The 12,151-nt window shown below is 36.5% G+C and overlaps 1 protein-coding gene and 1 pseudogene across 2 annotated transcripts in view; both read left to right on the forward strand.

Annotated features, from left to right (window-relative positions):
* Positions 1–12,151, forward strand: part of CDK13 (cyclin dependent kinase 13) — a 121,813-nt gene that overhangs the window by 45,309 nt on the left and 64,353 nt on the right. The window lies entirely within an intron of this gene.
* On the forward strand, positions 6,853–6,951 carry LOC122905758 (annotated as a pseudogene).

Below are 12,151 nucleotides of genomic sequence, written 5' to 3' on the forward strand. Positions count from 1 at the left end.
GCAAATGACCGGTAAGCACCTGAACAGATGTTCAATATCATGGCTATCAAGGAAATGCAAATCAGAATTATAGTGAGATTCCACTTCAGTGCACAATAGGATGGCCATAAGAAAAAGGGTAGATAGTAAGTGTTGGGAAAAATATGGCGATTGGAAGATTAAAACATTACTTACTGGTGGGAGACTCATACACTACTGATAGGGTTGTAAAATGGTAAAACCATCTTGGAAGAAAATCTGGTATTTTTTTCAAAATAGTAAACATAGAGTTATCATGAGACCTAAAACTTCTACTCTTCAGGATATATCCAGGAGAAATAAAAGCAAATGTCCACACAGAAACCTGTATAGTCAAAAAATACAAATAACTCAAATGTCTATCAGTTGATGAATAAATAAAATCTGGTGTATCCATACAGTGCAATATTATTATGCCATAAAAGCGAATGAAGAACTTACACCAACAAATTTGATAACCTGGATGAATAGAAAAATTCATGGGAATGTGCAACTTACGAAGAATTATGAAGAAATAGGAAATCTGAACAGATCTATAACTGTAAGGGAATGAATCTGTAGCAAAAACTTCCAGCAGTCACAACTAAAAAGCCCAGAACCAGATGCTTTCACAGGTGAATTCTACCAGTCATTTAAAGAATAATTAACACCAATCCTCTCCAGACTCTTCCAAAAAATTGAGCATAAAGAAACACATTGAAACTCATTCTCTGAGGACAGCATTACCCTGATAACAAACCCAGGCCAAGGCATGACAAGAAAAGAAAACTATAAACCAGTATTTCTGATGTTTATGCAGAAATTCTCAGAAAACACTAGCAAATTTGATTCAGCAGCATATTAAGAGGATTATGTGCTATGACCAAATGAGATTTATTCCTGGAATGCTAAGACAGTTAACATACGAAAGTCAGTCTGTGTAATAATACATTGCTTCAACAGAATGAAGGAAAAAAATCTTACTGTCATCTCAGTAGATACAGGAAAAACATTTGACAGAGTTCTGCATTCTTTCATTTTAATGACACTCAACAAACTAGGAATAGAAGGAAACTATATCAACACATTAAAGTCCCATTTACGGAAATTTCACAGGCAACATCATACTTACTGCTGAAAGATGGAAAGCTTTTCTTCTAAATCAGGGAGAAAACAAGGATACTTACCTTTGTCACTTCTATTCAGCCTAGTGCTGGAAGTCCTAATCAGAGCAATTAAGCAAGAAAAATAAAGTCATCGAAATTGGAAAGGAAGAAATAAAATTACCTTTGTTTATAGATAATATAATCTTAATGTAGAAATCCCTAAAGATTCTACCACGCTAAATGTTGAATTAATAAGTGGACTCAGCAAATGGAAGGGTACAAAACCAATGTGCAAAAGACGTGAGTTTCTGTATTGTAACAGCAAAAAATCTGAAAAGGACATGAAGAAAACAAGTTCATTTCCAATAGCATCAAAAAGAATAAAATACGAATAAATAAACCAAAGAGATGAAAGACTTGTGCATTGAAAATTACAAAATATTGCTTAAAGAAGTTAAAGACACCATAAATTAAAGACATCTGTGTTCCTGGATTAGAAGACTTAATATTGTTAAGATGTCAGTACTACCCAAAGTAATGTAAAGATTTAATTGAATTCTAATGAAAATCCCAACAATGGTTGTTGCAGAAATTGAAAAATTCACCCTGAAAGTCATACGGAATTTCAAAGGACCCCCATGTAACCAAAACAACCTTGGAAAAGAATGAAGTTGAGAGGTTTCAAATTCCTAATTTCAAAACTTACTACTGAGCTACAGTAATCAGATTGTAGTACTGTCATAAATACATGTATACACCAATGGGATAGAATTGAGAGCTCAGAATGAAACCCTGACGTATATGGTCAAATGATTTTTGACAAGGGTGCTAAAATGGGAAAAGGCAGTTTTCTCAACAAATGGTATTGGGGAAACTGGATATCCTTATGTGAAACAATGAAGTTGGACTTTTAACTAACACCATATTAAAAAAAAACAAAAACAACAACAAACACAAAATGGATCAAAGACCTAAATATATGAGCTAAAACAAGAATACTCTTACGTATGGGGGAGCTTCACTACCTTGGGTTTGGCAGCCGTTTCTTAACATCAAAATCACAGGCAACAAACCCAAACAAAAATTCGGATTACATGAAAACTAAAAAACAAAACAAAACAAAAAACACCCTTTAAACTCTACACCAAATGTAACGTGTGGCTCAGACTCATGACCCTGAGATCAAAAGTCCACATGCTCTGCCGACTAAGCCAGCCAGGTGCCCCCCCAAAAGAAAATTTTTTATGCATCAAAGGACATAATCAAGAGAGTAAAAAATCAGCTCATGAGATAAGAGAAAATATTTGCTAATCACATATCTGATAAGGTTTCGTATTCAGTTTAAGAACTACAACTCAACACAAATAAAAGAGCAAGGGACTTGAATGTATTTTAAGTATATGAAAGACATTCAACATCAGCATTAGGGTAAAACAACAATGAGTTACCACTTCATACCCATTAAAATGGCTATTGCCGAAAGAACAAAACTAAAAACAACAGAAAATAACAGGTGATGCCAAAGATGTGGAGAAATTAGAGCCCTTTTTTTTTTTTTTGCCAGTAGGAATGAATAATGGTAAAACTGCTGTGGAAAATGATACAGTGATCCCTCAAAAAGCTAAAAGTAGTTTTTCCATATGAGCCAGCATTTCTGTTTAGTTACTCAAAAGAACTGAAAGCCGCATCTTGAAGAGATGTTTGTACCTTATGGTCATAGCATTATTCAGAGTATCCAAAACGTGGAAGCAACCCAAATGTCCTCAGATAGGTGAGTGGATGAGCAAAATGTGGTATATGCATGCAATGAAATATTATTCAGTTGTAAGAGGGAAGGTAATTCTGACACAGCTACAGCATGGCTGGACCTTGAGGACATTATGCTAATAATTAAAATAAGCCAGTCACAAAAGGAGAAATAAAGGATGATTTTACTTATGGGAAGAACCTGAGGTAGCCAAATTTATAGAGAAACTACTTTCTAGAGAAAGTAGAATGGTGGTTACCAGGGAGTAGAGGTGGGTGGTGCAAAATGGGCAGTTATTGTGTACCAGATACAGAATTTCAGTTTTGCAAGATGAAAACTGTTCTGGAAATGATGATGTGATTGGTTGCGTACAGTGTGAATGAGCTTAATGCCACTAAACTGTATACTTCAAAATACGTACCGTGCTTGATTTATGTATATATGTATGTGTATATATATATATGTTTATATACATATATATAACACCACAATTTTTAAGAATTTTTTAAAAGAAGAAATCAAGAACTGATAAATGTTGTAACATGGATGAACTTTAAAAACAATATGCTAAGTGGAAGAAGCTAGTTTGAAAAAGACTTGTATAATTCCATTTATATAAAATAGGCAAATCTGTAGAAAAAAATAGAGTGGTTGTTGCCCGAGGCTTGGGGAGGGGCTGAAAAAGGGGGGTGACTGCTAATGGGTATGTGGTTCTTTTTGAGGTGATTCATTGTGGAGATGGTTGCACAGCTCTGTGAAAACACTAAAACCAATGGAATTGTATACTTCAAATGGTTGAATGTATGGTATGTGAATTAGATCTCAATAAATCTGTTATTTAAGACAGAAGCCCAGAGAGCTTCCCCAGATTCTTGGTTTTGATGAAAATACCGTGTAAGCTGAGAGGAGTTAAGTGTCATTATGGAAGAGGAGGCTGGAAAGAAAGTCTAGGACCAAAAATGGTGCTTGACCTTAAATACAACGCCAAGACACCAAAATATTTTTTACTTTTTTCAGAAAAAATAGCTCGGAACAATGATTTTGTAGATCTTTGACAATTTGGATAGGTAAAAGATGGTATCCTGTCTTTTTAATAATTATTTTTATTACTATAGAGGCTAGACCGTTTCCTGCGCTTACAGGCCATTTATATATCTTTATCCATATATTGCTTATTTTTATGTCCTTTGCCTATATTTTTTAAAGTGAGTGCATTTCTAGTGTTAGTGTTTTTCTTAATTGGTTTTGAATATATTTGTCACATAGTAAGGATGCTCGTCTCTGGAGTGATTTGTATAAAAACTATCCAGGCGTCTGGTTTCCTTCCTCTCCTGTTTCTCACGGTAGTGTTCAGTAAGTGTTTGAGTTGAATTGAGGAGGAAAAAGTTTATAAAACAGATTGTAGTCTGTTCCAGAATAACCAAATGAACCTTAAATTACTGTAAATTTTGCATAATCAGTTAAAAGATATAGGAAAGTATTTAAATATAGCATGTAACTTTTTAAAGGAAAAAATGTAAAATCTTAATTAGGAGTGACTCTCTTCTTTGGATCACAAGGGAATGTAGAGTTAGCATCTTGTGTTGAAATTTATAGTTTAATTTCATTTATTTGTTTTTTTAATTAAGTAAGCTCTACGTCCAAGGTGGGGCTTGAACTCATAACCCCGAAATCAAGAGTTGTGAATTCTGCTGAGCCAGTCAAGCACCCCTGAAATTTAGAGTTTTAAGAATATAGAGAAATCAGAATGTAGGTGCCAACCAGGAGATGATTTATGGCGAAAGGATTGTAGAATTTAAGGGACAGGAAATCTGTGGGAATGTTGGAAAGGAGTAGATGGGCATGAAAAGTGGGGAGTGCCTTTCTCTTGGCAATATATCCTTTACAAGAAGTATGTTCTTTCAGGGCACATGTTATAAGGTAGTAGTGATGAGAAATGTGTGTTATGGTTAGAAGTGTACTTTGAATCCATGCTGCTTCCATCGTGTGTTATATTATATGAAATAATACATATGAAGCACTTAAGAATATTACAGACCGTAAGCACACAGTCCGGTTTGCATTTATTATAGTTTAGTAGTCTGTTGATTGAGAGGGCAGAAATAGATCAGTAATACAATAATTGTTTATAATTGAGCAGAGAAGATGGAGGTTTGGGAGAACTAAATATTTTAGTTTTAGTCCTCTAGTGAAATTTTATTAGGTGGAGAGCAGACCCAGAAATTAAGAAAGCTTAATTTTTCTGAAAGCCTCAAAGTAGTCTCTAATTACTAGTAGTAAAAGTTGTCAAGAAGATTGTAAAACTTGGGGTGCTTGGGTGGTTCAGTGGGTTAAGCCTCTGCCTTTGGTTTGGGTCATGATCTTGGGGTCCTGGGATTGAGTCCCGCATTGGGCTCTCTGCTCGGTGGGGAGCCTGCCTACCCCTCCGCCTCTGCCTGTCTCTCTGCCTACTTGTGATCACTCTGTCTCCCTGTCAAATAAATAAATACAATCTTTAAAAAAAAAAAAAATGTAAAACTTGTCCCATATGAGTAGCTTTAACTGACTAGTTAACCTACCAGAAGTTTAAAAAGTGAGGTCCTCAGTCAGATCAAACCCAGGCCTAGAAAAGGAAGTCATAAGAATGAAACTCAGCAATAGGGCATGTAAGACAGATGCCAAGTGCAGAGGCCGTGGTATCAGTTTGAAATGGAGAGTAGAGGGGGAAGTGAAGAAGCAGGTGATATGACATTGAGAATACCGTGGCCATTAATAAAGAGAAAAAATTCTGCACTTGAATTCTGCAGCGGGGCTGGTGAGGGGTGGAAGTAGCAGAGCACCATTTAGGGCACCATCAGCATTAGAGCAGTAAACAAAAGGCTCAAGATTTTTCTTGGGTTTTTTTTTTTTTTTTTTGCTATTTCCTCTCTGAATTGCCTGTTTCTTTGGCATTGGCTACTCACAGGATAGTTTTATGAAAATATAAATGTTTTGTGTACTTCACATACAGATAATTTTCCCCATTTCTATTGTTTGCCCTTAACTTTGTTTTTCTCTGTTCTTTGTTATTCTGAAACTTGTATGTGGTCATGTCTGTCAGTTTGGGGGATTTTTTTGAGGGAAGGTGATTGGTCTCATGCTCAGGAAGGCTCAACCCTCTGGAAAGGTATAAGAATGTTTTTTAGTTTTTTAATTGATTATTTTCAGGTATTAAAACAATTTTTTAAATTTTTTATTTAAATTCCAATTAGTTAACATACAGTGTAATACTAGTTTCAGGGGTACAGTATAGCGTCAGGTATACAATATAGCGATTCACTACTTCCCTACAGAACCCAGTGCTCATCACAATTGCGCTCCTTAATTCCCAATACCCAATTACCACCTCCCTGTAACCTCTTCTCTCTAGAAACCATCAGTTTGTTCTCCATAAAGACTCTTGGTCTGTGCCTCTCTCTCTCTTTTTTTCCCCCTTTGTTTAGTTGTTTCGTTTCTTAAATTCCACGTATGAGTGAAATCATATGGTCTTGTCTTTCTCTGACTTATTTCACTTAGCATAGTACTCTTTAGCTCCATCTGTGTTGTTGCAAATGGCAAGATTTCATTCCTTTTTATGGCTGAATATTACTATATATATATATAATCACATCTTTATTCATGTGTCGATGGACACTTGGGCTGTGTCCATAATTTGGCTATTGTAGATAATGCTGCTACAAACATCAGGGTGCATGTATCCCTTTGAGTTATTTTTGTCTTAGGGATAAAAACCTAGTAGTGCAGTTGCTGGATTGTAGAGTAGTTCTATTTTCTGATTTTTTAAAAATTTCTGTTTTTGTTTTGGGTTTTTTTTTTTTTAAAGATTTTATTTATTTGTTTGACAGAGAGAGAGAGACAGTGAGAGAGGGAATACAAGCGGGGGAAGTGGGGAAAGGGAGAAGCAGGCTTCCTGCCAAGCAGGGACCCCAGGACCCCAGGATCATGACCTGAGCCGAAAGCAGATGCTTAATAACTGAGCCACCCAGGCGCCCCCTCTATTTTAAGTTTTTAAAAATATTTAGATATCTGGCATGGCCCCTGCGCAAGGATGACACGCAAATTCGTGAAGCGTTCCATATTTTTGTACCAGGTGGTGGGTATTATAGAGGGCACGGCTTGCATGGAGCACTGGGTGTGGTGAAAAAATAATGAATACTGTTTTTCTGAAAATAAATAAATTGGAAAAAAAAATATTTAGATATCTGAATTTCTTATGTTATTCTGTCATGTCTATCCTGTATAAAATTTGTACATGTTCGGGGCTCTCCTGTTCTATAGATCCTTTTGCATGTCCTGTTAGTATACATTGTGTTAATTATTGTAGCCTCATATTACATTTTAATTACTGTTAGATAAAGGTCTCCTCCCAAATTCCACTTGCTTATTTTATATGTTTATGAAGTGTGAAAACTTAACAATGGAGATTTGACTGGAATTATGTTCAGATTTATTTGGGGAAGGGTAAGGATTTTTTTAAAAAAAATCGTCAGTGTATGAGATCATAGGTAAATTCATGTAATGCCTGAGAGTGAAAATTGGTAAAGTTTTCATAGAGTAAGGGCATGTATGGTACATGGCACACACTAAATGTGTAAGTATTTAATGTTGATCTTATAATAATTATTTTTAAAATGTAACGTGTTCTTTAACTTAGCAGTTCCTTATTAGAAATAGAGAAAAAAGTAGTCATGACTTCACATAAATACAGCTATGAGAATGTTCTTCATAGTATGACTTACAATACTAAAATGTTAGAAATAATGTAAATATCTAACAACAGAGGATTATTTAACAGGACTATGGCATATTATTACTGTGGAGTACTGTGTAGCCATTAAAATTGTGTAATAGTTCAAGATAAGGAAAATCGTTCATTCTATATATTATGAACTGGAAAATGTTTACAAAGGAATATATAAAGTGTAATCCATTTTCTGTATTAAAAGTATACTCCAGGAGCAGAGGGAAACCTTTTGAGGGTGATGGGTGTCTTAGTTGTAGCCATAGTCTCAGAGGTGCTTACCCATATGAAAACTACTTAAAGTGTACCTTCTAATTTATTATTGTTAATTAACACATTAAAACTTTAAAACATTCTTTTTCTGTTAAAATGTAATAAGCTCAAGGAAAACTATTGAGTTTATTGCTTCAAAAATGAAACCAATAGAATATATGCACATATAGAGATTTATTTTAAGAAACTGGGTCATAGAATTGTTGAGGCTGGCAAGTCTGAAATTTGTGAGAGTGGCTAGTAAGCTGGAAATTCTGGCAGGAGTGTGTGTTGCAGTCTTGAGTTCAAAGGCATTCTAAAGGCAGAATTTCTTTAAAGGACCTCAGTCTTTTCTCTTGAGGCCTTCAGCTGATTGGATAAAGCCTGCCCACATTGTTGAGAGTAATCTGTCCTCAGAGTCTATAGACTTGGGTGTTAATCTCATCTAAAAATACCTTCACACTGGTCATTGTAGCCTAGTTAAGGTAACACATCAAATTAACCATCATACTGTATCAGAGTGATTTTAGCAGTGACAGGAAGTTCAGTTGAAATGGTTTAAATCCTATGGGAATGTATTAGCTTACATAAGCAGTGGTCCGGAGATTGTGCAGGCAGGGTTAGTTGATTCACTAGTGGCTTAGGGATGTCATCAAAGGCTCAAGTTATACCATCCACAGTGTCTGTTAATTTCTCACTGTAGGATAGCGGGAAGAGGTGATTGATTGATCCTATCTGGTGAGGGGGAAGCCTGGCTTCCCATGGCTTTCTAAAGTCCATGAAGGGTTCTCTCTTAGGGGCCTTCCTCAGTGCCTCAGTGGGCCCAAATCTGTGCTGTGCCTGCAAATCTGTGAACCACTTCCCCACGCAGGAGGGTTATTAAGAATCTACTTAGGGGTGCCCTGGCAGCTCAGTTAAGTGCTTGCCTTCAGCTCAGGTCACAATCCTGGAGTCCTGGCGTCAAGCCCTGCTTTGAGCCTGTGTTGGGCTCCCTGCTCAGCAGGGACTTACTTCTCCCTCTCCTGCCCTTCCCCCCATGCATTTTCTCTCTCTCAAATAAATAAGAATCTTAAAAAAAAAAATACTTACCATAAAATGTGCTGGAATTAGAATATGATTAAAAGAAAAGAAACGTAAGAAAAGTACCACTTTCGGCACTGGGGATTTGTTAGGAGGGAGGAGATAGCTGAGTCAGACAGAAGCTGGATCTTGGCCTCACATGAGATCTGAAGACACTGCAGTATAATAGAAGATCAAGAAATACCTACTCTGCCATGCAAGTAAAAGTTACTCAAACTTTTTTCTGTTTAAGTTACTCTATGTCTCTAGGACAGGTGGGAATTGGCAGCCAAAATGCTGAGTCATAAAGTTAATGGAATTACTGACTGTTTTTAATTTAGGATATGGAAAGTTGCATTGATATCCTCTTTTAATGTTCTGACTTCTGTGTTTTATTTTAGTGAATGTAGTAATTATTTCCTGACTGCTGCTTCTATCACTGGGCTTGTTTAGTAGGGTTTATGTTCATTTCACTCTTAAGTTTTTCAGGTACCAGACTTTTAATTTGGGGATTTGGGGTCATTTTTGTGTATAGTGGGATTTTTCTAACAAATGCTGTATAATCATAAGATTTTTCCATTATTACAGACAGATATTTGGGGTAACAGGAATTGAATGAGTTTGTACTTCTCGACAGCTTTTTTTGGTTATTTGTTTCTGGTTATAATAAGTTTTCTGAAAGTGAATTGGAATTTTATAGTATGTTCTAGACTTAATAGAACCAGTAAAATTTTTTTTTTTTTTTTTTTTTTAGAACCAGTAAATTTTAAAGTTCCACAAGTTCAGATTCTTTTACCACCTCGTATTATTTCTGCTGCAGCCACCTGGCCAGCCTGGATTCCCTTCACTGATACGTCTACATGCTTTTACTCTTTATTTTAAAGCTGTTCCTTTTCTCCCAGCATATTCAGTTGCATAGGAAAGCCTTGATTGGCATGCTCTCCCTAAAATGCTTTGTGATTATATTTGTCCCAGAATGTAATTGAAGTCGTACAGACTTCTCATTGTCCATCCAGCTCTCACAGCAGAAGCTGCATTAAATGTCAGTTTAGGGGTGCCTCGGTGGCTCAGTAGGTTAAGCCTCTGCCTTTGGCTCAGGTCATGATCTCAGGGTCCTGGGATCGAGCCCTGCATCAGGCTCTCTGCTCAGTGGGGAGCCTGCTTCTCTGCTCTCTCTGCCTGCCTCTCTGCCTACTTGTGATCTCTCTTTCTGTCAAATAAATAAATAAAATCTTAAAAAAAAATGATGGCAGTTTAATGGAGCACTCATGATTAAGGTAAATAGAAGTTGCTTAAATATAACAAAGATACTTTTAAGGGGGTGATAATTATAGCTGTAGGTAAAACAGGTTGTAGATAACATTTTTAAAAAGCAAGGCAACTTTAGGAAAGATTAAGCCTACCGGGAAGTTACAAATGATAAAGTTATAAATTAAATTAATCTGAAAATCCCAAAGACCAGTTGGTGTGCTAGTCTTCAGAAATGATAATTTTGACTTGTGAATGCTAGACATTCCTTTTCGAGGTAGATTCAAAAAAATTATGAAAACATCACTAAAAAGGTAAAGTGAAGGGGTGCTTGGGTAGCTTAGTCTGCTCAGGTCTTGATCTCAGGGTTGTGAGTTCAAGCCCCCTGCCTTGGGCTCCATGCTGGGCTGAAGCCTACTTAAAAAAAAAAAAAAAAGTAAAGCCAAGTATATTTTTTTGAAAATTATTCAGAAAATTAATTGAACATATTTGAAAGGTGAAGTAGTGTTTTATATAGTAAAATAATAATGATGATAAAGATGCTTACTGTGGGCAAGGCACTATCCTAAGCAGTTTATAAAGATTTCATTTAATCCTCATAAAAAAATCTGTGAGGAAGAGAGAAGGAAATGAGATACAGGAAAAGTCAGAACCACTTTCCGATGTACACAATACCTGATATATGAAAAATAGGGACTAGAAATACTTCTTTTCAAGCAGATAGTCATTTCAGTTTGTTTGATTTTAGTAGGATGAGGGAAATTAACTATGGTGTATCAGGGTATACCTGTGGGGAAAGTTATTAGGAATACAGATATTGAGGCCAGGTACACACCTGTTTCCTCCCATTCCCAGTTGTGGCATTAAATGGATTTCTCCTCTTTCTGGTTCTATTACTTTCACATGGTGGGTGCGTGTTTCCTAACCCTAACCCAGCTCGCTGTCACTGGTAGTGGCCTTGGAGGCCTGAAATGAGGAATGGAGAACCTCAGGTGACGAGCTAGGAGCTCTCAGGTTTTCAGAGTTGAAAGCTTCGGGCCAAATCCAGATAAATATCTCTGGATTTGAGGTATTTGGTTTCAGGCTGGCACAAAGTCTCTCTTCTGCCATTTCAGAATTGATCTATTTCTCTTTTGATTGCTACTGACTGCCACTCCCAGCTGCAACTTCTTGTAATGTATAACATGTATATATCCGTTTTTTTTTTTGTTTTCTATCACTAATACCATTGAGAATGAGGGGGACGGTTTCTGCCTTCTGTGTCAATACCCACACACCAGCCCCTTAACCCAAACACATTTTTCTGTCTCTTTGGCCTGTGGGAAATGTGAGCTACAAAAGTGACTTTTGAGTAAATAAAAATGCTGAAATAAGATTGTCTGGATACTTTCAGAAGAGATTACTTAAATATTTGTCGAGTACCTGTCATCTACCATGTGTTGTTCTAGGTGCTAGGAATAGGCAGTAAATTAGATAGACAAGATTCCTATCTTACAGTGCTTAAGTTCTAGTTGAGTAAGACGCAGGCAGTCTTGGATATTCTACCATAAGAACTGAGGATTGGGGTTAGGCTGGGGCGGATTTAACAGAATAGGGGAATGAAGAAGATGCTTTTCACTGCTCCAGCTTGAACAGAATGACAGAATCAAAAGAGAGGGGAGCAGTGTCCCCCATCTACCCCAGTGATGCTCTGTGGCTGGGATGCTGGTGTTAGGTTAATCATTTCCTCCTGTTAAAGCAGGAAATGTTTTCTGGCAATTACAGATTAAAGGCAGAGATGACCAGAAGAAGAAATATTTTTGCTTTCTTTTTCTTTCTTTGCAGATTTGAAGCAGAAATGTTTTTGAATTTTATATAAATGTCTTGAAAATTTATACATTACGAATTGAGTCTGTATGATTCTTTTACTTGTTTTAAGAACAATGCACTTTAGGTGCCTGGGTGCGTGTTAGTTAAATGGCTGCCTTTGTGGCTCAGGTCATG

This window comes from Neovison vison, chromosome 4 (assembly GCF_020171115.1).
Source record: "Neovison vison isolate M4711 chromosome 4, ASM_NN_V1, whole genome shotgun sequence".
Classification (NCBI taxonomy): Eukaryota; Metazoa; Chordata; class Mammalia; order Carnivora; family Mustelidae; genus Neogale; species Neogale vison.